Consider the following 27,751-nt stretch of genomic DNA (forward strand, 5'->3'; position numbering starts at 1 on the left):
TTTGCGTCATGGTCCTGCAAGTCACGGCCGCAGATGGTCACATTGTCCAGATATGGGAAAGTGGCCTGCAATGCATTTTGATCTACCATCCGGTCCATCTCCCTTTGGAAGACGGAGACCCCGTTGGTGACGCCAAAGGGAACCCTAAGGAAGTGGTAGAGGCGGCCGTTTGCCTCAAAGGCAGTATACTGGCGGTCCTCAGGGCGGATAGGGAGCTGGTGGTACGCTGATTTCAGGTCAATGGTCGAGAAGACGTGGTACTGCGCGATCTGGTTGACCGTATCAGCTATGCGGGGGAGTGGGTAGGCGTCCAGCAGGGTGTAGCGATTTATTGTCTGGCTGTAGTCGATGACCAGGCGCTGCTTCTCGCCGGTCTTAACGACCACAACCTGGGCTCGCCAGGGGCTGGTGCTGCCCTCAATAATCCCTTCCTTCAGGAGCTGCTCCACTTCGGTTTCAATGAAAACCCTGTCCCCGGCACTGTATCGCCTGCTCTTTGTGGCGATGGGCTTACAGTCGGGGGTGAGGCTAGCAAACAGTGGGGGGGGGGTGACTCTGAGTGTGGAGAGGTTGCACCTGGTGCGCGGCGGGCAATTTGGGAGCTGCTGGCTGCGGACTGAGTGGGGGTAGGGGTCCACCGTACGCCATCGTAACACTTTTAAGGTGGCACTGAAAATCTAACCCCAGCAGGATGGCAGCGCAGAGGTCGGGCAGGACCAGAAGTTTAAAATGATCGTACACGGTCCCGTCTACTACGAGTGTCACTACGCAGTAGCCGCCGATGTCCGCCGACTGGGACTCGGAGGCCATAGAAATCCGCTGGTGCGCAGGCAGGACTGGGAGAGAGCAACGCCGCACCGTGTCGGGGTGGATGAAGCTCTCCGTGCTCCCAGAGTCAAAAAGGCAGATTGTATCGTGGCCATTTACCTTAATGTCCATTGTGGAACTGGCCAGCTGGTGCGGTCTCGCTTGGTCCAGTGTAACGGATGCCAGTGTAGGGGTCGGTGTGTCGCTGCGGGTATCAGATGAGGCGGTGTTGGGGGCCTGCTGCGTTCCGGCTGTCATCCAAGATGGCGGCGTCCATGATCCCCATGTGGCTGGAGGCGTCCAAAATGGCTGCTGTACCGGTGGTTCGCACATGGCTGGGGCGGCCCAAGATGGCAGCCCGCATGGCCCACACGCGGCGCTGCTGGGGTTCGGGGTGGCTTTGGCCCTGCAGACGTTAGCGTAGTGTCCCTTCTTCCCGCAGCCCGAGCAGATCGCGTTTTTCGCCGGGCAGCGCGCTCTGGGGTGTTTTGCCTGGCCACAGAAGTAGCATTTCTGGCCTTGGGGCACTGCTGTCTGGCCTTGGGACACTGCTGCGGTAGTTGGGCCGTTGCTGGGGTGTGGCTGGAGTGGCACGGCGCTATGAGGCGGTCCTACCGTGTCCCAGGCTGTCATTCCCCGCGGCGTCCACGGTGCAGAGGAGTAGGCATCCATGCCCCGGTAGGCTGCATCCAATGATAGTGCGAGTTCAAAGGCCTTGTTGAGGTCGACGTCACTCTGCTCCAACAGTCGCCGTCGGGTGTAATTGGATCTGTGGCCCGCTACAAAAGCGTCCCGGATAAGTTCCTCTGTGTACACGGCGGCCTTTACATCCTTACAACCACAGGCCCGGCCAAGCACAGACAGTGCCTGAAGGTATTCCACGGTCGATTCCCCAGGTTGTTGTTTACGACTCCCCAGAAGGTGCCTGGCGTACACTTCGTTCACTGGGCGCGTGTACTGGTCCTTGAGGAGCTTGATAGCGTCCGCGTACGAGGTCGCGTCTTGGATGACCGAGTACACTCGGTGGTTCACTTTGGAGGTCAGGACATCCAGTTTGTCCTCGTCCGATTTGATTGCTGCGGAGGCGGTCAGGAATTTTTCGAAACACTTAAGCCAGTGAGTAAACTTGGTGGATGAGTCCGCCTCCCGATGATCTAAGTCCAGGCATGCTGGTGTGAGGATCTTCTCCATTATAAAAATTTTGTTAATAAAATTGATGCGCTATCAATTACTCATAAAAGACTGAGAGTTAAGAGAGTAACTAAAGGCTTTTATTAACAAAAGAATGAAAGTCTGCCTCGAGTGGTCGACCGGTCCAGAAATACAAAGGGCTGGGGAGCAGTCACCTTTATACTAGGACTTGTGGGAGGAGTCAGCCGAGGCATGTCCAGGCATGTACACAGTGGAATACAAACAGTGGTTTACCACAGTTTGTTACACAAGAACATAAGAAATAGGAGCAGGAGTAGGCCATTCGGCCCTCGAGCCTGCTCTGCCATTCAATAAGATCATGGCTGATCTTTACCCTCAACCCCACTTTTCTGCTCTATCCCCATATCCCTTGAGTCGCTTAATATCCAAAAATCTATCGATCTCTGTCTTGAATATACTCACTGACTGAGCGTCCACATCCCTCTGGGGTAGAGAATTCCAAAGATTCAGCACCCTCTGAGTGAAGACATTTCTCCTCATCTCAGTCCTAAATGGCCGACCTCTTATTGTGCGACTGTGACCCCTGGTTCTAGACTCTCCAGCCAGGGGAAACATCCTCCCTGCATCTACCCTGTCAAGCCCAGTAAGAATTTTGTATGTTTCAATGAGATCACCTCTCATTCTTCTAAACTCTAGGGAATATAGGCCTAGTCTACTCGATCTCTCCACATCGGACAATCCCCCCCCATGCCAGGAATCAGTCTGGTGAACCTTCGTTGCACTCCCTCTATGGCAAATATATCCTTCCTTAGGTAAGGAGACCAAAACTGTACACATTACTCCAGGTGTGGTCTCACCAGGGCCATATATCACACATTACAACAGTGACCACACTCCAAAAGTAATTAATTGGCTGTAAAGCACTTTGAGACGTCCGGTGGTCTTGAAAGGCGCTATATAAATGCAAGTCTTTTTATATAATTGCAGTGAGACGTCTTTACTCTTATACTCAAAGCCTCTTGTAATAAAGACCAAAATACTATTTGCTTTCCTAATTGCTTGCTGTACCTGCATGTTAACTTTCAGTGATTTGTGTACAAGGACACCCAGGTCCCTCTGAACACCAACATTTCCCAATCTCTCACCATTTGAAAAATACTCTGCTTTTCTATTTTTCCTACCAAAGTGGATAACTTCACATTTCTCCACATTATATTCCATTTGCCATGTTCTTGCCCACTCACTTAGCCGGTCTATATCCCCTTGAAGCCTCTTTGCATCCCCCTCACAACTTACATTCCCACCTAGCTTTGTATCATCAGCAAACTTGGATATATTACATTTGGTTCCCTCATCCAAATCATTGATATAGATTGTGAATAGCTGAGGCCCAAGCACTGATCCTTGCGGTACCCCACTAGTTACAGCCTGCTAACGCGAAAATGGCCCCTTTATTCCTACTCTCTGCTTTCTGTCCGTTAACCAATCCATACTAGTACTAGCTGAAGTGCCCGGCAGTGCCGAGGCTTTTTCGAGGGCATGTTGTTGTTGGAAGAGAGAGAGAGAGAGCGACTGGGGGGAAGAGAGAGAGCGACTGGGGGGAAGAGAGAGAGCGACTGGGGGGAAGAGAGAGAGCGACTGGGGGAAGAGAGAGAGCGACTGGGGGGAAGAGAGGGAGGGGAGGGGTGGGGGGAAGAGAGGGAGGGGAGGGGGAGGGGAAGGGAGGGGGGAGGGAGGGGGAGGGCGGGGAAGGGAGGGCGGGGGGAGGGGGGAAGGAAGGGAGGGAGGGGGGGAAGGGAGGGCAGGGGAGGGGGAGGGGGGAAGGAAGGGAGGGAGGGGGGGAAGGGAGGGGGGAAGGGAGGGCAGGGGAGGGGAAGGGAGGGCGGGGGGGAGGGGAAGGGAGGGCGGGGGAAGGGAGGGCGGGGAGGAGGGGGAGGGAGGGCAGGGGGGGAAGGGAGGGCAGGGGGGGGAAGGGGTGGGGAGGGGGGGATGGAGGGGAGGGGGGATGGAGGGCGGGGGGGAGGGAGGGGAGGGAGGGCGGCGGGCGCCCCCCCCGAGGGTCGCGGCCCCCGAAGGTCGCGACCCCCCCCCAGAGGTGAAGACCGCCGATTGCGTGCGCAGCAGGAGCTGAGACGCGGCGTCTCTCTCGGCCGGCGGGCCCGGTTGCCAGGGCAACCGTGACGCTGACCAAGCCAGAGAGAGAGACGCCGCGTCTCAGCTGCTCCTGCTGCGCGCGCGGCCCCCCCCCCGAGGGTCGCGGCCCCCCCCCCCCACCCCGAGGTGAAGACCGCCGATTGCGCCCGTTGCCAGGGTAACGCTGGACGCTCAGCAAGCCCCGGCAGAGAGAGATGTCTCAGCTCCTGCTGCGCGCGCACCCTAGCGGCGCTGGGCTGAGGCTCGGCCCTCCAGCCTTCGAGTGGGGCCGGGAGGTGCCTAGCTCGGGCGTGGGTGCGGAGGAGACGCCGAGGCTTCTAGGCCTACCTGGAAAAACGGGGAAAGGTAGGAAAATTAATGAGATTAGAAAAGTTAATTACTTTCTAAATCATTTTTTTTTAAAACAATATGTGTTTTAAAAGCAACGTTTTTTTTTAAGACGCAGAAAGCGGGAAAAAGAAAGGAAAAGTTTGGAATCAAGATGGCGGCGACTCACCTCGGTTCAGAACGATAAAGCCCGGCCACACGCGCACCGATTGGCCCGGCGGCACACGCCAGCAACCCGGCGTACGATTGGTCGAGCTCGAGGTCACTCTGTCGCTAATGAGCGGATAATGAGATGCTAATGAGCGGAATGTTGAAGGTTTTTGGGATACCGCGGGCGCAATTTTAGCCCGGCCGAAACGTAAATACGCTTAAAACCGTCTCGGAAGCGTAAGCTTTCTTTGGAGGTAACGCGCGCGTTGGTACGCCCTGTAACTTTCGAATGCATACCCGCAACGCACACGCGATGACAGACAGAATGACAGAAGTACCGATTTATATATATAGATATTACCCTCAATCCCATGAGCCCTAATTTTGTTTAATAACCTCTTGTGTGGCACCTTATCGAATGCCTTCTGATAATCCAAATACACCACATCCACTGGTTCCCCCTCATCTATTCTGCTAGTTACAACGGAGTGACTTGCCAGGCCATTTCAGAGGGCAGTTAAGTGTCAACCACATTGCAGTGGGTCTGGAGTGACTTATTGGCCAGACTGGGTAAGGACAGCAGGTTTCCTTCCTTAAAGGGCATTAGTGAACCAGTTGGGTTTTTATAACAATCCGATACTTTCATGGTCACCATTAATGAGACTAGCTTTTTATTCCAGATTTATTTAATTGTTTTTTGTTAACAGATTTCAAATTCACAAACTGCCATGATGGTATTTCAACCCATGGTCTCCAGATTATTAGTCCAGGCCTCTGGATTACCAATCCAGTAACATAAGCACTACAATTAATTTCATGAATTTAAAATCGAGAGAGATGTACAACGGGCGGCTGCGCTGTTATCGCCTGTTTTACACTATTACCCAAAGTCAAAATTACCCCAAACTACAGCAGACAACACAACCAGGAATAAGTTAAGCAACCCACTGGCGGTCTAAAAAATCCAACCAGCTAATTGCCTATTTGCAGCTGAGAAGCCCTTTAAATAATACTGGTACAATTGTTCCCACCCAGGATTTGTGGTCATGTTTTAAAATGGGTGAATCCAGCGCTCAGGAATTTGAAAATAGCTTAACCAACCACAGGACCCACATTTACACATATTTATTAGCTGCTCGCAATTTTGGGCAGGCACACTGGATGACTGAAGCACACCCGACTCATGACATCGAGCACACTTTCGGTGGACATCAGGTGCAAGGTATCTCCTGGCAAAATTCGGATATCTAACGCCTATTTTACCAGCACTAAACAAACGACCAGGAATTGAAAATCCTGCCAGGATTACTTACTAAAATGATATTGTGGTAAACCACTGTTATTGTATATTGTTACCTCTGGGTGGCGCTGTGTACCAAGGCATGCCTCAGCTGACTCCGCCCACATGACCAGGTATAAAGGTGGGGGTTTCGCCGACTCACTTCCTTCTTGGAACCAGCCACCCACGAGAGGCGCTCTGTTCTCTAGTTAATAAAAGCCTTTTCATCACCTTCCTGATTCATCGTCTTTTATGGAGTAATTGATAAGCGTATCAATTTTATTAACTAGAAGTAAAATGGCGACACCTGAACAGCAACAACAGCAGGCGTTGCTGCGAGCCCTCAGACCGGCATGCCTGGACCTTGACCCTCAAGCAGCGGGTTCATCAACCAATTTCGAACACTGGCTGAGCTGCTTTGAATCCTTCCTAGGAGCCTCCGCCGTGACATCGGAGGAGAACAAACTAAAAGTTTTGACCGCCCAGGTGAGCCCTCAAGTATATACGCTCATCCGGGACGCTACTACGTACACGGCGGCCCTCGAACTACTAAAAGGGCAATACACGCGCCGAGTGAACACGATTTACGCCAGACACCTCTTGGGATCCCGCAGGCAGCAACCGGGGGAATCGGTAGAGGCATTTTTACGGGCGTTACAGACACTCTGCAGAGACTGCGACTGTAAGGAGGTAACGGCTGCGGGGCACGCGGAGGGACTTACTTGTGATGCCTTAGTTAGGGGCCTCCAGTCCGACTACTCCCGGCAGAGACTGCTCGAAAGCAAGGAGCTCGACCTGAAGACAGCCGTAGCCCATGCGCTCTCGCTAGATGCGGCCCACCGAAACCTCGAAGCATACTCACGTAACGGCGCCGCGCCATGGCCATCGCGACCGTGGGACATGGGACCGCCGCCCCCGGCACCAACTGCTGCAGCGATGTCCCGAAATCAACTGGGACAGCCGCCCCCGGTAAGAACCGCAGCGATGCCCCGTAACCAGGCCCAAAAATGCTATTTCTGTGGCCAGTTAAAACATCCTAGAGCACACTGCCCGGCTAAGACCGCTACCTGCTCGGGCTGCGGGAAGAAAGGCCATTACGCCAATGCCTGCAGGGGGAAACCAGCGAACGCCAGCAGTGCCGCGTGCGAACCATGGGGGCAGCCATCTTATCCGCCATTTTGTGCACCTCCGGCCGCATGGCCGCCGCCATTTTATCCGCCGCACTCAACCGCCACTTCGTCTCCGGACTCGACCACCGTCTCGTCGGACGACCATGCCGACTCACTAAGCCATACACTGGCCTCCGTTACGCTGGATCAAGCCCTCCCTCATCATCTATCCAGCTCCATGATGGATATCACGGTAAACGGCCGCACCACCACTTGCCTAATCGACAGCGGGAGCACAGAGAGTTTTATTCACCCAGACACGGTACGTAGCCACTCCCTCACGGTCCTGCCGACACGCCATCGGATTTCTATGGCGTCCAAGTCCCATTCAATGGACATCGGCGGCTACTGTGTGGTGACCCTTTCGGTTGGGGGCACAGAATATAAAAATTTTAAACTTCTAGTCCTGCCCCGTCTCTGCGCTGCCGTGCTGCTAGGGTTGGATTTTCAGTGCCACCTTAAAAGTGTCACATTAGCATACGGTGGACCCCTCCCCCCCACTCACAGTCTGCAACCAACACCTTTTAAATCGCCCGCCGCAAACCACCTGCAGCCTTTCCACACTAAAAGTCCCCCCCCCCTCCCTTGTTCGCTAACCTCACCCACGACTGTAAACCCATCGCTACCAAGAGCAGGCGGTACAGCGCCGGGGACAGAGCTTTCATTAGCTCTGAGGTGGAGCGGCTCTTGAAGGAGGGCATTATCGAAGGGAGCACTAGCCCCTGGCGAGCCCAGGTTGTAGTCGTTAAAACCACTGATAAACGCCGCCTGGTCATTGACGACAGCCAAACCATAAACCGGTGCACTCAGCTGGACGCATACCCCCTTCCTCGCATATCTGATATGGTCAACCAGATTGCGCAATACAAAGTATTCTCCACCATTGACCTTAAGTCAGCATACCACCAGCTCCCCATCCGCCATGAGGACCGCCAGTATACTGCCTTCGAGGCGAACGGCCGCCTCTACCACTTCCTTAGGGTTCCTTTCAGCGTCACCAACGGGGTTTCGGTCTTCCAAAGGGAGATGGACCGGATGGTTGACGAGAACGCGCTGCAGGCCACCTTTCCCTATCTGGATAACGTCACCATCTGTGGCCACGACCAGCAGGACCATGACGTTAATCTAGAAAAATTCCTCCGTACGGCCCAACGGCTGAACCTAACGTACAATAAAGAGAAATGTATGTTTCGCACCAAACGCCTCGCCATTCTCGGCTGCGTGGTGGAGAACGGAGTCATCGGGCCCGACCCCGACAGAATGCGCCCCCTAATGGAGCTAGCCCTCCCCCACTGCCAAAAAGCACTGAAGAGATGCCTGGGGTTTTTCTCCTACTATGCCCAGTGGGTGCCCCACTATGCAGACAAAGCTAGACCCCTCATCAAATCCACCTCCTTCCCCCTGATACCAGAGGCATGTGCAGCCTTCACTCTTATCAAGAGCGATATCGCGAAGGCCACAATGCACGCAGTGGATGAGTTGATCCCCTTCCAAGTGGAGAGCGATGCATCCGACTTCGCCCTAGCTGCGACCCTTAACTAGGCGGGCAGACCCATGGCCTTTTTCTCAAGGACCCTCCAGGGCCCCGAGACCCGACACTCCTCTGTCGAAAAGGAGGCCCAGGCTATTGTGGAAGCGGTGCGTCACTGGAGGCATTACCTGGCCGGAAAACGGTTTACCCTGCTCACTGACCAGCGTTCAGTAGCTTTTATGTTTAATAATAAGCAGAGGGGCAAAATCAAGAACGACAAGATCTTGAGGTGGAGAATCAAACTCTCCACCTACAATTATGATATCTTGTACCGGCCCGGGAAACTAAATGAACCCCCAGACGCCCTATCACGTGGTACATGCGCCAACGCGCAGGTTGATAGACTGCAGACCCTCCACAATGACCTCTGCCACCCGGGGGTCACCAGGTTCTTCCATTTCATCAAATCCCGTAACCTGCCCTACTCCATCGAGGAGGTCAGGACCATGACCAGGAACTGCCAAATCTGTGCCGAGTGCAAACCGCACTTTTATAGGCCGGACAGAGCAAGCCTGATCAAGGCCACTCGCCCCTTCGAGCGCCTGAGCGTCGATTTTAAAGGGCCCCTCCCCTCCTCTGACCGCAATGTGTACTTCCTCAACATAATTGATGAGTACTCCCGTTTCCCGTTTGCCATCCCTTGCCCAGACATGACCAGTACCACGGTCATCAAATGTCTGAATGACCTCTTCGCCTTGTTCGGGTTCCCTAGCTATATACATAGCGACAGGGGCTCATCTTTCATGAGCGACGAACTTCGGCAGTACCTGCTAGCGAGAGGTATTGCTACGAGCAGAACCACCAGCTACAACCCCCGGGGGAACGGCCAGGTGGAAAGAGAGAACGCGACGGTTTGGAAGGCCGTCCTCTTAGCCTTAAAATCTAAGGGCCTTCCGACCTCTCGCTGGCAGGAGGTCCTCCCTGCGGCGCTCCACTCCATCCGGTCACTGCTTTGTACTGCCACTAATGCCACCCCTCATGAGCAAATGTTCGTTTTCCCCAGGAAGTCCACATCGGGAACCTCGCTACCGGCATGGCTGACTTCTCCTGGGCCCGTCCTACTGCGGAGGCACGTAAGGACCCATAAAACGGACCCCCTGGTCGAGAGGGTGCACCTCCTACACGCCAACCCCCAGTATGCCTGGGTGACATACCCAGACGGGCGGGAGGACACGGTCTCCATACGAGATCTCGCACCCTCGGGTACCCCTGAACTACCACCGTTATCCCCCACCACCCCTCCCAATCCAACCCCTGTAGACGACATGCCGGAGCCCCAGGACCCTTCGTTGACCACCCAGACACCAGATCCGACGTTGGATGCTGCAACACCGCCGCCGCCACCATGACGATCAGGACGTCAGACAAGGCCTCCTGATAGACTTAACTACACGAACTTGTAGTACCCTTCACCCCGCCGGACTTAATTTTAAACAAGGGGTGAATGTGGTAAACCACTGTTATTGTATATTGTTACCTCTGGGTGGCGCTGTGTACCAAGGCATGCCTCAGCTGACTCCGCCCACATGACCAGGTATAAAGGTGGGGGTTTCGCCGACTCACTTCCTTCTTGGAACCAGCCACCCACGAGAGGCATGCTCTGTTCTCTAGTTAATAAAAGCCTTTTCATCACCTTCCTGATTCATCGTCTTTTATGGAGTAATTGATAAGCGTATCAGATATAAAAAGATTACCTTAAACGCGGTCTCCAACTTCTCGGTTAATGATTGCTTCAGACAAAATCCTGATTGCAACACATTTTGTTTTTTTCCTTATGTAAAGCTCATGTGACTCATTTAACAGCGGGCTTTCTCCGAAACTAAATGATTGGAGGAAAACTTTGGCTCCAAACGTTGTTTGTTCCTGTCTGATTTCCACATTCTTTTCAATTCATTCTATAAATACCGAATTAATGCAGTTCTCAATTTCATCTGTAAAAGTTCATATTGAGAACAAATGTGGGTGGGGCTGCAACACTTATTTTCCAAAACTTTACATAGATCTCTCTTGCCTGGGGCTCTTTTGCCTTGCCGGAGCTCCGAGTAAATTGCTTCTTTTGGGAGTTTCGTATCGGGCATGCGGACAACGTTTAATGGACTTTATGAACAGCACTGGCAATATGGATTATTCTTAATTCACACAAATTGAAAGCAATGAATAGATTTAATTAGTAGGAACAAGCTCTTACAATCTGAGAGCAGCTGGATTATCAATAGCTGGGAGTTTGACCTCAGAACCTTCCCAAAGCTGGCTTCAATCCACAACCATCACTGCTTTTTGAACCACTGCAATTGGGGAGCTGTTTGCGATAACTAATGTTGCTAATCCAGTTTAGTAGGAACAGTAAGCAGAAGCCCGCATGTGAGTCAGACCATCAACATTTTAAAAAGTAGGGAAACTGGCTAGCAAGTTACTTATTAAAACAGGGGAAGACTTTGAACAGTAGATAATCTTCTATTATACATACAGCACTCGGTGACAGCATCGAGAAAGAAAGCATATCAACAATTTATAAATTCACACAGAAGTCTGCTATTTTTCTAGGCATTCCCTAAAAATAAGAGTATGTCAGAATTTCACTTTTGTATTAAAATTGTAGTTCATTGTATTATTTTAGGTTGTAATATGGTACACTGGAGGTGATTTTCATATGTGGCATACATTGGGTGGGCAGTGGGCAGGGTGTGTGCTCTGCCCGCCTGATGGATTTGGCGGGGGGTGGGGAGGGGGCCGGTGAAGTTTTCGTGGCCGGGCCTAATTTAAATGCAGTTGAGCTGCTAACACTAATCACGCTCCCTATAGGCAGCTCACCAATTGGGAAAGCAGGAAATTTGCACGTTAGCCGCTACTTAAAGGCAGCTGCAGCACCTTAAAGGGGAAGGTGCACTTTTCGATGGTGAATAGCGGACAGCATTGTTGAGGAACAGAGGGCTTCAACCACGGCCACAAGATTTTCTGATGCAGTGGAGGTGCTCACAAGCCAAGTCAACAGCAGGAAGTCCTCTTCCCCTCCAATGGGCGACAAGTGCCCGGGTAAATGTCTTGGCAGCAATGGGAAAAAGTGTCAGAACATGTAAATCCTCCAAGAAATGTTCCCAGGACCTGTCTGTAGTGCATGAAAAAATTTAATGACCTTACCAAGACTGCCAAGGTGGGAATCGCCTTCATATCTCACACGCTCTGCACACCCCTGTACCACCCTACTTTAGCCCTAGCACTATCAATTCTTTGCTTCCCAAGCCTCTTCGCAAATTAGAGCAGAACATTTCATTGCATCTCCTTCTGCTTGCATTTACTCTCAAACCCTGCTACTGCCCTCACAATTACTTCCCCCTCTTGGCCACACTAGCTGCTTCTTCCTGCTGTCATGAACTCTATGCTAAGCTGCCTCATACAGCTTGAAACCCTTCAACAGGGCACAGTCCAATCCACTCACACTCATACAGCAGGACAAGTTGTCACACAACTGAAAGGAGGGTAGAAAAACAAGAGAGAAAGCGCACAGTATTGGAGATAGTCAAGCTGGAGGCCATGATCAGCAAGGTGTTTGGGCATCTGCTCTTACTTTTCTCTTTCTACTTAATACTCACTCTCACATTCAAATATTCAGTGTAACAACACTGTGGTACATTGCACTGCCACTCATTGCTACCACTTACACTTGACATTACTGCTGCTAAATTTGGCTCCATAGAGCCAGGTTTTTTGGCGCTACGGGTGCCAATTCAGGTCCAAAATGGCGTCCGAGTAGCGAGCGCACACTTCCAGCGTGGGCCGTACCAGATACCATTATGGGTAGGTCATTAGTGTGAACGCTGGGAGCGTGCGCCAGACGTATGCAGAGCACGCAGACCTTGACATCAATCAGCAATGCTGATTTTCTGCCAGCGATGCTATTTTTGACATCAACACTGGAGCTAACATCCTCTCTTAACCTCGCACAGCTAAACTTGCATTCAACAGCAGGAAGGACCCCCCACCAGTGCTATTTAAAGGGATCATCACTTGCTCTCAGGTTAGTTGCTGATTGATTTCTACTGGCTCTTGGTGAGTTTGTAGAGGTGCTTCTTGGTTTTATTCGAAGTTGCTGAAGTCTCCAGTGAGTGGTGTGGCAGGTCACTTCAAGGCCTCTGCTCAGACCAGTTGCTCCCAGATATCGGTGCAGTAGTTTGCATCCCCCTTGGACTGAGGAGAATGAGCACAGGCGATACAAAGGAGGACAAGCTGCTCAAAGAGAGAGGAGGGGGAGAAGGGCTCTCAGCAGGAGGCCATATCCACCCAGAGTCTTCAGGGAGCAATGCTTCCTCAATCTCAGCAAGGATCAGTGGGATTTGAGGAGGAGGATTAGGTATGAGGATACTGTTTTGGCTGCGCGCTCACCACGGACTCAGCAATGGCCGCTCCAGTGATCTCCAGCACCGTCTCCTCCATTAGGGTTAGGTTATACAGGTGTGCCTGTCTCCCTGCAGGTATCCCCTGCTGCCTACACTTATGAGCCACCTTGTCCTGCAGGAGAGAGGGAAGTGTGTCAGTGAATGTGATGCAATGTGATTGGGTGATGTGCCTGTCATGGCTGAATAGCTGGCAGTGTGTGCAAGCTGTGAGATGTGGCTGTGAGGATTGCAGCAGTGCTAAGTGTGAGGATATAGAATGCAAAAATAGGGTAACAACTCGCTTCGCATGGCCAAGGACCCTGTCAATCTAAAATGGAGGATCCTGTCAGCCTAAAATGGTGGTGAAATGTCGACATCACTGAGTCACTTGCATATTGTAAGAAATGATCATGTTAACCCAAGAAACTGTGAAGGCAGCAGGAAGTAAAATAAAAGAAGCTAAACTGATCTGTGGCTGCTAATATGGCTAGCCCCCACGATGTCACACCTTGCTGGTGGAAACAGTGTAGGGCGGAGTGCAGAGGATATACAGACAATAGGCGATCAGAAAACACATTACCATGATTTGCAAATGCATTACCATACTGATTAGGTGATCGTGAAACCACTACCAGCATATTTACTTAACTATAAACCATTCAGTGAAATGTGACTTCTTTATTTCAAACTGCCAGGCCAGGAAATCAAATTAAATGCGTACGTGCCCAGCTCGGGATTGGTGCAGACTGTACGATGTGTTAATGTCTTCTCAAATGCAAGTATAATAATGTGGCACACTGTATGAAAGATTACTTGCTCTGGTGGAACCTGTCGAGACTCTGCTGGAGTCAGGACTGTGCTGTATCAGAGTAAGCCTCCCGGGATAACGGAATAAAACAACTATTGAACTCCACCAGTATTCGACTCAGTGTTTGTACTGAACCAGATTGAGGGCCAAAAGAATCCATTTTAACAAGTGTGTGAGACTGAGGTGAAGCTATGAATGCGAGGTATATGTCATGACTGATAGAGATTATTGGTAGGTGACTGAAGGGGGTGTGGTAAATTGAGCAGTGTCAGAGGCTAGTGGTTCAGCTGTAAGGATATGGCATTTGAAGATCAATTCACTGACCTTGACCATTCGTGTGAGGTCATTGAACTTCTGGCAGCACTGCATCCAGAACCTCGGGGCTACACTGCTGGCATTGACCACGACAGCTATCTGCTCCCATTGCCTTTACTGCATTTGCCTGGAGGGCCTCCTGGCCCCCTGTGGAAAAATGACCATGCTCCTCCTGTCCACCTCCTGCACCAAGGCCTCCAGTGCAGCATCCGAGAACCTGGCAATACGCTCTCTCCTCTGTTGTGCCATTGTACTGCTTCCTGCTCACTCTCTGTTCCCCAGCCAGTTGAATTACCTGCTGCAGCCAGAATGCACCTTCCCTTTAAAAGGTGCAGACTGGCTTTAAGAAATGCAGCCTAGCTTTAATTGGTACTTTACTCGCACAAACTTGGACCCCCTGCTGAGCGTGCAGCCACTCAGCAATGCGTTCAGCACTGGGCTGTACGCCACAATCATTCAAATGAGCAGGCTACACGAAATTTGCGTGCTGCCTACATTACTTTGAACGGGCGCGGGATGCTCTCGCATCATGATGCCCACGCCCGTAAACGGGGGCAAACAAATGTTTAGCCCTACATCTTAACCCTTGTCCCTCTTTCCTTTATTTCGATCAATCACATGTCTCAGGAGTTGGAGGAGCATAGACTGCAGTGGAGAACCCTCCCAAAGATGCTCTATTTCTCATTCTCACCCTTCTCAGCAGCACCAGGAAACAGCTCACCGAGGCTCAACTTGCATCCTAGCTCTGCTGAAGAGGACAGTGAGGCAGACTTAAGGGGCCCAGCCTTTAAAAGAAAGATCATTTCTATGCAGCAGCAATTGGTCAATACCTTGGACTGCCTGCCAGGGACCTTCCGTTGCATGTCGGAGGTTGCGGAGAAGTCCACTATCGACTTGTGTGGGATTCTGGCCCATGGCATCAACACTCTAACATGGAGTGTGTGGCCACCTCAATGGAGGCTGAAACTGGGCCCTCCCAGACCCACATGTGTGACACCAGTAATAGCATTTTACAGGAAAACTCATCTATGACATGCAGGATCGGGGCTTCACCATCTTCTCCACCTTGGACCAGCTGGGAGACAGAATGGAAAGGGGCTTCCATCGGGTCACAGTCCTACAATCTGCTCCCCGCAGATCAGTGGGAGAGGCAGTCTTTCGGTGGAAAGGGATCATGTTGCTATCTCTCAGGATGACATAACGTCTGGACTCTCGCCATCCCTCTCAACCAATGCTTTGGTCTCAGGAAGCCAGCCAGGACATACTGTCCCAGCAAACGCTGAGTTATTGCACTCAGCAGCCAAGCCCCCTCAGGCCTGAATTCTCCATCGCTGACCACAAGCACCTCAACTGTGCCACAGCAGCCTTCCACCTCCCATACAGCAGCCACTGGGGGAACAATGTGTAGAAACATAGAAGATAGGAGCAGGAGTAGGCCATTCGGCCCCTCGAGCCTGCTCCGCCATTCAATGAGATCATGGCTGATCATCCAAATTCAGTACCCTGTCCCTGCCTTCTCCCCAAATCCCTTGATCCCTTTAGCCTTAAGAAATATATCCAACTCCTTCTTGAATATATTTAATGAATTGACCTCTACTGCCTTCTTTGGCAGAGAATTCCACAGGTTCACCACTCTCTGGGTGAAGAAATTCCTCCTCATCTCTGTCCTAAATGGCTTACCCCTTATCCTTAGACTGTGACCCCTGGTTCTGGACTCCCCCGCCATCGGGAACATCCTTCCTGCATCTAGTCTGTCTAGTTCTGTTAGAATTTTATTAGTTTCAATGAGATCCCCTCTCATTCTTCTAAACTCCAGCGAGTATAAGCCCAATCGACCCAATCTCTCCTCATACATCATTCCTGCCATCCCAGGTATCAGTCTGGTGAAGCACTAGAGTAGGTAAGAGAGCACAGGTAAAATAGAGGTAAGATTTATCACTTGGGGCAGTAGCGAAACAAAAATCACTCCAAATAAGTACGGTGAAGACGGAATCCCAGTGCACAACTGGACCTTGTAAGAGAATTCGAATCAGAGATCAAATATGGCTGCAACAAATCTGTTATTGTGAGACGACAAGTCTTAACATTGATCTAATATACACAATATTCCAACAATAGTATAACAACGAATTCAACAATATTACCCTGTTCTCTCCTCTGGTAACTTCATGGATTCACGTCTAGGGCCTCTACAGAGATTAAGGCCGGAATTTTTCCCATCAAAAAACGGATGTGTTTGGAGTTTAGGAGGAGTTAAATTGTTAAAAATGTGAATCCCGACCTGATCTCGCCTCCAACCCACCCAATTCCGGTTTTACCAGAGGCGGGACGGGGGGCAGGCGACCAATCCGCTCCCAGGGTCTATTACCTTAATTTAAATATTAGAATGAGATGAGATTTCCTCTATTTTGAGTGTAAGTGTATGTGGACGGGTTTCGTGAAACCCGGCAGTTAAACAGAGGCAGTGACTGCTGCATCCAGGTGGTAAGTGGCTGTATACCTACCTCCTGGATCCAGGATCTCTACCATACCCACCCCCCGCGATCGGAGACCACCCCCATGAGGCCTCTGATCACCCTCACCCCCCAGACCTCCCCCACCCCCACGATAATGAGGTCGGCCATGATCTTCTCTCCCACCCTGCCTATCCTCCGTCACCCTCCCGATCCCTGGCCAACTTCCCCCCAACTCCCTGCCATGATCCCCGCTTGCCTGCCGATCCCTGATCTCCCCAACCCCTGACCACCCCCCATTCCCTACCGATCCTGCAACCCTCCCGCTCCTCTCTCCCTGCTCCCGTTTGCCGACCCACCCCTCCTCCCGCCTTATCGGTGTCCAAACTCTTGCTGTTTATCCTTGAAACAGGCTGCTGTATAATCAAGTTTCAGAAGCATCCTTAGCTATATCGCTCTGCCTTTGGGTAGTTTAATTTGTCCATTTCAGTCTTTTTATAGCTGTTTATATGTTAATGCCTAATTTAATTCCTATAAGCATGAGATGGTTATTTGTATTAGAATCCCTAACCCAAAAGTGAGTGGTTTATATGTTAAAAACACCTAATCAGAACATAAGTTTTAAACGCTAGAAAAATATCATGTAAAATGCTAATTTTTACAGTCCTGTCATTGAGGGTGAAGGAACTATTTCCTGACCCCTCACCTTCCAATTAAAAAGGTCAACAGCAAGTTCTGAGTTTTCTGTGACAAGCCTCTTAATTAAACTTTTGAATTGACATACTGTTGTCTGCCACCTTCAGCAATGAGTTGTACAGAGCATTCCTGACAGATCACTTCAGTTGAAGATAATTGTAATTCCCCTCCTGTCTTTCCCAGAATTAGGGAAATCATAAGGTGGCAGTGGCCATTGTTGAATTGTTGGCCTGGAGTTCTTCAATAACATAGGGCATGTTAATTGGGGCCATGGGGACACCATTGTAGAGATTAGATTATCTCTGGTCTTTCAAATATTCAGGATCGAGTGCAAACCAATATGATGGATATATTTTGTTTAATCATAGAGTCATAGGGGGCAATTTTAACTCAGGTGCGGGATGGTGTCGTGTTATCCGAATTTCGTGTTTCCCACACGAATCTAAATGGATGTGGGATATTGATGCAATTTTAACTTAAGTGACCAATTGATTTCCAACGTGTGGGAAGCCTTTGCCAATGGGTTTTCCATGACTAAAAGTCCCCTCCGATTACATCATCATTGCTGCTGCATTTAAGGTCCACAGCAAGCCTTGCTTCTTCTGCAGACTGCCAAGCTTCTTGATTGTGCAGTGTGAGGGAGCTGCAGCAAAAATGCCATCACTTTGTTAATGTACATAAAATTTCTGATGGCAAATGTTGCAGTTGTATCATCTGTCATTTCGCTAGTGGGACTTCCACATTGAGGGCTTAGGCATACTTGCAACTGTCAGTATGGTGGTTAGAATGCTAGGAATCCTCTGGTTCTTGGCCATTGCCAAAGCTCTGGTAAGAAGCTGCGAGGCAAAAGTGTTTGTTTGACTAGGCTAAGCAAATCTGGCCAGGATGAGTACGTTCCTTGCATCCCGGGCAGCAATGTTCTCGCGTAATGCTGCCGCTGGTTGATGGGTCTCTGCAGGATGTTCGTTTTCGCTCTCCTCCTCCTCCTCATCTGAGGAGGATATGTGAGGAGCCACTTGGTCCTCAGGCATCTGCAAGCCACGGCGCTGTGCCATGTTGTGAAATGCACAGCAAACCATGACGATTCTGGTGACCCTGGCTGCTGAGTACTGTAGGGCTCCACCTGATCTATCCAGGCATCTGAAGCGCATCTTCAGCAAACCGATGGTTTGCTCGATAATGGATCTGGTGGAAATGTGGCTGGAGTTGTAGCGCTCCTCAGCTTCGTTGGCTGGCCTCCTCAACGGCGTCATTAGCCACGTCCTCAGGGGATAGCCCTTGTCTCTAAGTAGCCATCCGTTAAGTTGGTCTGGAGGACTGAATAGCGGAGGCACACTAGCCTGGCACTGTATGAAGGAGTCATGGCAACTGCCAGGGTACATGGCACAAACATGCAAAATTTCCTTCTTGTGGTCACACACCAGCTGAACGTTGAGGAAGCGGAAGCCTTTGCGGTTGACAAAAATACCTGGATTGCGATGGGGTGCTCTAAGGGCCACATGTGTGCAATCAACGATGCCCTGCACCCTTGGAAAGCCTGCCAGATTAGCTAATCCAACCACACGCGTCGTGACACTTGCTCGATCCTTGGTGAAATAGATGTGATTGTGCGCGAGGGCAAAGGGCATCGGTTACCTGCGTGATGTAAGTGTGTGCGGCCGTCTGGGAGATGCCGCTGATGTCTGCTGCTGATTCCTGGAATGAGCCTGATTGTGGTGGTGACTTTGATGGCCACTGGTAATGCTTGTCCACCTGGTCCTCTGGGCTGCAGGTCTTGCTGTAGCATTGCGCAGATGTCACCCACTACCTCTCGCGAAAGTCAGAGCCGCCTTTGGCACTGCTGCTCAGACATGTTGAGGTAGCTGACCCTGTGTCTGTAGACCATGTTTAGGGGGTATCTCCTGTGCCAACGGGCTTCCAGGCGCTGGCCCCTTCTGGCCTGTGCAGCTTCTGGTGGGTGAGCAGCAGCCTGGCGTTCCTGCTGCTGCTGCTGTTGTTTCTGGTTCTGCTGCTGCCGCGGCTGGTGCTCGAGCTCCTCTAATGCCCAGATGGGAAGGAAATAAATGGCTCCTATGCTTCTGGTATATGCCTCTGTTGAGGAAACGCTGAGTGAAGGTGGCGAGAGGGGTTTCCCAGGAGGTCATACTGGAGATAGGTGTGAGGCTCCAACCTTCCACAAGTGTGGTTAAGCCTTCTAAAAGTTGCCCCAGACCTGACACCACTAAGTCCTGCCACCTGCAAATGATGGCTGAACAAATCTCTTTAATGGTTGACCTGCAGTTGATAGTCAGCAATCCAGTAGTGCTCCCGCCTGGTTTCACATTCGTGTTTCCCACCATGCGTGTTTTACGTGGGAAAAGGGTTAAATTTGCAAGGGCCTGTTAAAATAGTATTATAGAGGCCATTTAGTGGTTATTAAGGGCCTTAAAGACCAGTCCCGCGTATTGGATGCGGGACGGAGTCGGGAGCATCAGACACGCCCGAGTTAAAATTGCTCAGAGTCGGGAACCAGGTGGGGGGGGGCCCAGCCCGCCAGTTTTTGCAATTTTAACCCCCCGCACGCCTTCAAGCCCGACTCCACGGCTCAATGAAAATCGAGCCCATAGAGTTATACAGCACATAAGGAGGCCCTTTGGCCCATCATGTCTGCGCCGGCCATCAAGCCCTATCCTAATCCCATTTTCCAGCACTTGGTCCATAGCCTTGTATGCTATGGCGTTTCAAGTGCTCATCTAAATGCTTCTTGAATGTTGTGAGGGTTCCTGCCTCTACCACCCTTTCAGGCAGTGACTTCCAGATTCCAACCACCCTCTGGGTGAAAAGGTTTTCCTCAAATCCCCTCTAAACCTCCTGCCCCTTACCTTCAAACTATGCCCCCTGGTTATTGACCCCTCTACAAAGGGGAAAAGTTCCTTTCTATCTACCCTATCTATGCCCCTCATAATTTTGTACACCTCAATCAGGTCCTTCCTAGGGTCCTACTATTCATTGTGTATTCCCTTGCCTTGTTAGTCCTCCCAAAATGCATCACCTCACATTTTCAGGGTTAAATTCCATTTGCCACTGTTCTGACCAACCCATCTATATCGTCCTGTAGCCTGAGACTTCCCTCCTCGCTATTTACCACCCCACCAATTTTCGTGTCATCTGCTAACTTACTGATCATACCTCCTACATTCATATCTAAATCATTAATGTACACTACAAACAGCAAGGGACCCAGCACCGATCCCTGCGGTACACCACTGGACACAGGCTTCCAGTCACAAAAGCAACCTTCGACCATCACCCTCTACTTCCTGCCACTAAGCCAATTTTGGATCCAATGTGCCAAATTGCCCTGGATCTCATGGGCTCTTACCTTCTTGACCAGCCTCCCATGCGGGACTTTGTCAAAAGCCTTACTGAAGTCATGTAGACTACATCAACTGCACTACCCTCATCCACACACCTAGTCACCCCTCGAAAAATTCAGGCAAATTGGTTAGACATGATCTCCCCCTGACAAAGCCATGCTGACTATCCTCGATTAATTCTTGCCTCTCCAAGTGGAGACTAATTCTGCCCCTCAGAATTTTTTCCAATAATTTCCCTACCACTGATGTTAGGCTCACTGGCCTGTAACTCCCTACTTGAATAATGGTACTACGTTAGCTGTCTTCCAGTCCTCTGGCACCTCCTCTGTGGCCAGAGAGGTTCTGAAAATTTGTGTCAGAGCCCCTGCAATCTCCTCCCTTGCCTCACACAGCAGCCTGGGATACATCTCATCTGGGCCTGGGGATTTACCCACTTTTAAGCCCGCTAAAACCGCTAGTGCCTCCTCCCTCTCAATGCTAATTTCTTCAAGTATATCACAATCTGATTTCTATGCCTACATCGTTCTTCTCCATAGTGAACACAGATGCAAAATATTCATTTAAAACCTCACCCACATCTTATGGCTCTACACACAGATTCCCACTTTGGTCCCTAATGAGCCCTACTCTTTCCCTGGTTATCCTCTTACCCTTAATATACTTATAAAACACCTTGGGATTTTCCTTTATTTTGCCCGCCAGTGTTTTTTCATGCCCCCTCTTCGCTCTCCTAATTTCTTTAAGTACCCCCCTGCACTTTCTATACTCCTCTAGGGCTTCCACTGTTTTTAGTCCTTTGTATCTGCCAAAAGCCTCCCTTTTTTTCCTAATCCAATCTTGTATATCCCTTGACATCGGAGTTTAAGATGGAATATGACACAGTAGTTATACAGCAAAAACATACGACCATGACAAGCAGCTGGTACCGATCCCGATCAGACATGCATCTGCTGCTGAAACCCTCATCCATGCCTTTGTTCTCTCTAGACTATTCCACTGAGGAAAAAGGGGAGTAAAAGAAAAGACAGCCATCTGTGGCTTAGTAAAGTAATAAAGGATAGTATTCGACTGAAAACAAGGGCATATAAAGTAGCCAAATCTAGTGGGAGGATAGAAGATTGGGAAACATTTAAAAGCCAGCAAACAATAACTAAAAGATTAATTAAGAAAGGGAAGATAGATTATGAAAGTAAACTAGCAAGAGTTTCTACAGCTATATAAAAAGAAAAAGGGTGGCTAAAGTGAACGTTGGTCCCTTAGAGGATGGGACCGGGAAACTAGTGGTGGGGAACATGGAGATGGCAAAGACGCTGAACAAATATTTTGTATCAGTCTTTACAGTAGAGGACACTAAAAATATCCCAACACTGGACAAACAGGGGGCAATTGTGGGGGAGGAGCTAAACACGATTAAAATCACTAAAGAGATGGTACTCAGTAAAATAATGGGACTTAAGGCGGATAAATCCCCCGGACCTGATGGCCTACATCCTAGGGTCTTGAGAGAAGTGGCGGTAGGGATTGTGGATGCATTGGTGATTATTTTCCAGAACTCCCTGGACTCAGGAAAGGTCCCGGCAGATTGGAAAACTGCTAATGTAACACCCTTATTTAAGAAGGGAAGTAGACAAAAAGCTGGAAACTATAGACCAGTTAGCCTAACATCTGTGGTTGGCAAAATGTTGGAGTCCATTATTAAGGAAACAGTATCAGAGCATTTGGATAAACATAATTTAATAGGACAGAGTCAGCATGGTTTTACGAAGGGGAAGTCATGTTTGACAAATTTGCTCGAATTCTTTGAGGATGTAACATACAGGGTGGATAAAGGGGAACCAGTGGATGTAGTGTATTTGGACTTCCAAAAGGCATTTGACAAGGTTCCACACAAAAGATTACTGATCAAGATAAAAAATCACGGGATTGGGGGTAATATACTGGCATGGATGGAAGATTGGCTATCTAACAGAAAACAAAGAGTTGGGATAAATGGTTCGTTCTCGGGCTGGCAATCAGTAACTAGTGGTGTCCCACAGGGATCAGTGCTGGGACCCCAACTCTTTACAATCTATATTAACGATTTGGAGGAAGGGACCGAGTGCAACATATCCAAGTTTGCCGACGATACAAAGATGGGAGGGAAAGCAGTGAGTGAGGAGGACATAAAAAACCTGCAAAAGGACATAGACAGGCTAAGTGAGTGGGCAGAGATTTGGCAGATGCAATATAATGTTGGAAAGTGTGAGGTTATGCACTTTGGCAGAAAAAATCAAAGAGCAAGTTATTATCTAAATGGAGAGAAACTGCAAAGTGCTACAGTACAAAGGGATCTGGGGGTCCTGGTACATGAAACACAAAAAGTTAGTATGCAGGTGCAGCAGGTGATCAGGAAGGCCAATGGAATCTTGGCTTTTATTGCAAGGGGGATGGAGTATAAAAACAGGGAAGTCTTGCTGCAGTTATACAAGGTATTGGTGAGGCCACACCTGGAATACTGCGTGCAGTTTTGGTTTCCATATTTAAGAAAATATATACTTGCTCTCGAGGCGGTTCAGAGAAGGTTCACTCGGTTGATTCCAGAGATGAGGGGGTTGACGTATGAGGAAAGGTTGAATAGGTTGGGACTCTACTCATTGGAGTTCAGAAGAATGAGAGGTGATCTTATCGAAACATATAAGATTGTGAGGGGGCTTGATCGGGTGGATGCAGTGAGGATGTTTCCACTGATGGGTGAGACTAGAACTAGGGGGCATAATCTTAGAGTAAGGGGCTGCCCTTTCAAAACTGAGATGAGGAGAAACTTCTTCACTCAGAGGGTAGTAAATCTATGGAATTTGCTACCCCAGAGAGCTGTGGAAGCTGCGACATTAAATAAATTCAAAACGGAGATAGACATTTTCCTAGCAGATAAGGGAATTAGGGGTTACGGGGAGAGGGCAGGGAAGTGGATGTGAGTCTAGATTCAGATCAGCCATGATCCTATTGAATGGCGGAGCAGGCCCGAGGGGCCGTATGGCCTACTCCTGCTCCTATTTCTTATGTTCTTATGTTCCAATGCTCGCTTGGCCAGCCTCCCATCTTCCACCCTCCATAAACTTAAACTCATCCAAAACTCTGCTTCCTGTGTCCTAACTTGTACCAAGTCCCGTTCACCCATCACCCCTGTGCTCGCTGACCTACCTTGGCTCCTGGTCCGGCAACGCCTCCAGTAAAAAAATTTCATTCATGTTTTCAAATCCCTCCATGGCCTCGCCCCTCCTTATCTCTGTAACCTCCTCCAGCCCTATAACCCTCTGAGATCTCTGCGCTCCTCCAATTCTGGCCTCTTGCGCATCCCCGATTTTAATCACTCCACCATTGACGGCTGTGCCTTCAGCTGCCAAGGCCCTAAGCTCTGGAATTCCTTCCATAAGCCTCTCTGCCTCTCCGCCTCTCTCTCCTCCATTAAGACTCTCCTTAAAGGCTACCTCTTTGACCAAGCTTTTGGTTACCTGCCCTAATATCTCCTTATGTGACTCAGTGTCAAATTTTGTTTGATGACGCTCCTGTGAAGCGCCTTGGAACGTTTTACTATTTTAAAGGCGCTATATAAATGCAAGTTGTTGTTGTTATGAGAAGGCATTGTTCCCCATGCACATACTGCAGGAATGGTAGAGGCATGACACACATCAACAACAGCAACGTCCCAATTTTCCAACAACCACATTTCCCAATGTTTTTTGGTATTTTTCCATAACCTTGTCATACAAGACCTGAAACGTTATGGGCCTTCGCTCTCGGCATAAACGGCGGGATGCACCCGCTAGGAACCTCTGCCACTGGCACATCAGAGTATCTGGGGTCAGGTGGAGTTTCTGTAATTTACATTTTGCAGACAGCCATCTGCGCCACTATGGGTGAAAATCGGGCGTCTGCCAGAGCTGGGGTTGTGGGAGGAGCTACACTCTAACGCCCACAGCCCAGACCACCACAAACTGATCCACAGCCCGCATTGAAGGCAGAAAGGTTGTTTTCTAGGAGAGTCTGACAGCACGCCTCCAACTCCCGGAAACTTTAGATTGTTGCCATTTTACTTCAATGGAAATAAAAATCGGGGGAGATGTAAAACTGGCTGTCGTTCCGCTATCGCCCGTTGTACACGATGGCACAAAGTCAACATTACCCCCATTCTCTTTTGCTTTCTTCTCATTTTCTCCTCCTTTTTACTAGCACAAAATTCTCTTTCTTCTCCATTAGACAGTAACTTTGATAGCAGCTTATTTTTGCTGCCGTGTGCTGCTGAAACAAACTTTGATGGAGAAAAAATAATATATTTGTAACACCTGACTTCAGCCACTGGGTGGCACTGCTGACTCCAAACAATGTTGGAGCGGAAATTCTGCTCCTGTGCGCTGGTGGCACAAGCACACCAGGCACAGAGGGAGCAACAATTTAGGGCAGAGGCCTTGAGCTGCAAAAGGCCTGTTGAAGCACTGCCCAGGGTTTGCTGTAGGGGACACCATACACAAGGAGGCATTGAAGGTAGCTAGGGTCTTAGTCAAGGCTGATACAAGTATCGAAGGGCAGCAGTAGGAAGGCAGTGAGGAGTTGGAATTTTTTATTTGAGACAATGGGGCACCGGATGCCAATGTAGGTCAGTGTACATATGGTTAATGGGTGAGCACGACTTTGTGCAGAATAGGATAGGAGCAGCTGAGTTTTGAGTGAGGCAGGGGCGGAGATGGACGATATTACAGAAGAGGAAGTCAGGAGTCTTTGTGATGGAGAAAATATGAGGTTAGAAGGTCAGCTCTGGGTCAAATAGGACACCGAGGTTACAAACAGCCTGGTCAGCCTGAGACAGTGTTCAGGGAGGGGGGTGGAATTAGTGGTCAGAGAACAGAGTTTGTGGCGTGGGCCAAAGACAATGAATTTGCTCTTCCCAATATTCCCAACTGGTGGAATTTGCAGCTCATCCAGGACTGGATTTCAGTCTGACAACACAAAGGCAGTGGAGGAATCAAGAGAGGTGATGGAGGTAGAGCAGGGTGTCATCAGCATATATGTGGAACCTGAGCCCTTATGTCTTCGGATGATGTCACCAAGGGGTCGTGTCGATGAAGAAATGGATGATGCCAAGGATAGATCCTTGTGAGACTCGAGACGTAATGGTGTGTGAGTGGGAAGAGAAATCATTGCAGGAGATTCTTTGGCTATGATTGGATAGGTAAGAGTGGAACTAATCAAGGGAAGTCCCACTCATGTGGATAATGCATGAGAGGTGGAAGATGGTGTGGTCAACTGTCAAAAGGCTGTAGAGAGGTTAAGAATGAGGAAGAGGGCTAGTGCAAAGTGCTCACAGTCACAGAGGATGCATTTGTGAATGTGATTAGGGCCATTTCAGGGCTGTGGCAGGGGCAGAAACTTGATCGGGCAGATTCAAACATGAATTTGCGGTAAAGATAGATACAGATTAGGAAGGTGACAGCATGTTTAAGGGCTTTGAAGAGGAAAGAGAGATTGGAGATGGGGCGGTAACGTGCAAGGACAGAGGGGTCGAGAGTGGGTTTATGAGGAGAGGTGTGACAACAGTTGTTTTGAAAAGGAGGGACGGTACGTAATGTGTTGAGGTTTTCATGCATATCAATTATGTCATATATTTATATTATCCCTGTAATTTAAAGGTTGTGTTACTTGATGTTTTGGGAATGTATATCTAGTTAGGGATTGGTAAGTTTTTCACCCGGTCTTTCCCCCCAGCCGTTGAACTGACAGAGGATTCCCTTGTAACCTCTCTGTATCAGTGGAATATGTCTGTTTTACTATTTTAATCCTTTTCCAAGAACTTTTATGCTGCTCCTTGGCCCTGTCTACTGTAGCCCAGGCCTCCCACACCTGGTGCTCAGATCAAGATAAAACTACCAGATTTTGCTAAACTAGCAGCTATGAAGACCTTTCTTTCTCCCCTGGATCTTAGTGCCCGCTTCAGTCGATCTGTATCTCTGAAAAGCTGCACTGGTGGCAACACACTCTTCACTATTTATAGGGACGCCCCTTGATAACATCATGACATCATGGCCGCGATTTTGCCGGCGCTCAGAGGGCGGGTTTGGAGGCAGGTCAGTAGTCAAAATCTAAATGATTGACGGCGGGTTGCGAACCCGCCTCCATGCAACTTTGCAAAGTGTCGGGTCTGCGAGTCCCAATCACCAAACGGCGGGAGAGGCACTTAAGGCAGTCAACAGCTTGTTAACTGCCTACATAATCCGATTTTAAGAGGCTCTTCCCATCTTACTACATTGTCAGCGTGTTGCACGTCGTGCGACAAACATGCCAGCTGATTGTGCCGGGTTCAGCAACTAGCTGAATACTTGACAGCTGCTCCTGCAGCATAAAAGCTGACCTGTAACATGGCTGACTTTCAGATGCCAGAACTTTGTGTTTTGAGGGTTTGGAACACATTTTACAGGTCTATTGAGCTTGTAAGTGTTTAAGCTGAGATCCATATGCACTGTGACCTCCTTGGAAAACCCTCTCCCCACATTGACTGAGCGCTTATAACATCTATTCCTCAACTGAGATATATACCAGCGGAATGGGAACCATTTATATCCTCTCATCCTGGTCCTCAGAATCGGAGGAAGAGCAGCCGCGGCAGCAGCAGAACCAGGCACAATAGCAGCAGCAACAACAGGAGCGCCAACCTTCTCCTCACCCACCTGATGCTGCACAGGGCAGAGAGCGTCAGCGCAGGGCTGCACCTCGCTGCAGGAGATACCCCCAACACAGGGTTTACAGGCCGAGGATGAGCTTCCTCAACATGAGTGAGCAGCAGTGCCAAAGGTTACTGAGACTTTCGCGAGTGGTAGTCGCTGACATCTTCACAATCTTCACCAACACCTGGAGCCCCGAGGAGCAGGTGAATACCCCTAACCAGTGGCTGTCAAAGTCACCACCGTACTCAGCTTCTTTGCTTCAGGGTCATTCCAGGGATCAGCAGCAGACATCAGCGGCATCTCCCAGTCGGCCGCACACACCTGCATCACGCAGGTTACCGATGCCCTCGTTGCAAAGTCGCACAATTACATCCACTTTTCCATGGATGAAGCAAGTGTAACTGCGTGTGCGGTTGGTTTTGCAAATATGGCACGCTTCCCAAGGGTGCAGGGCATCGTAGACTGCACACATGTGGCCATTAGGGC

General features: G+C 49.8%; 1 protein-coding gene across 2 annotated transcripts in view; it reads right to left on the reverse strand.

Moving 5' to 3' along the window:
* LOC147103232 (amine sulfotransferase-like) overlaps positions 1–16,499 on the reverse strand; it is a 67,590-nt gene extending 51,091 nt beyond the window's left edge. The window contains exon 1 of one of the 2 annotated variants that reach the window (XM_085962672.1): positions 10,264–10,349. The gene's annotated coding sequence lies outside the window, so the exon portion shown is untranslated. Of the gene's footprint in view, positions 1–10,263; positions 10,350–16,209 lie in introns of those variants that run through there. The other variant, XM_085962671.1, reaches the window with a different exon arrangement.
* Positions 16,500–27,751: the final 11,252 nt, after the last annotated feature.

This window comes from Somniosus microcephalus, chromosome 20 (genome assembly GCF_052327205.1).
Source record: "Somniosus microcephalus isolate GS21.2 chromosome 20, FLI_Smic_1.0, whole genome shotgun sequence".
NCBI classification, from domain to species: Eukaryota; Metazoa; Chordata; class Chondrichthyes; order Squaliformes; family Somniosidae; genus Somniosus; species Somniosus microcephalus.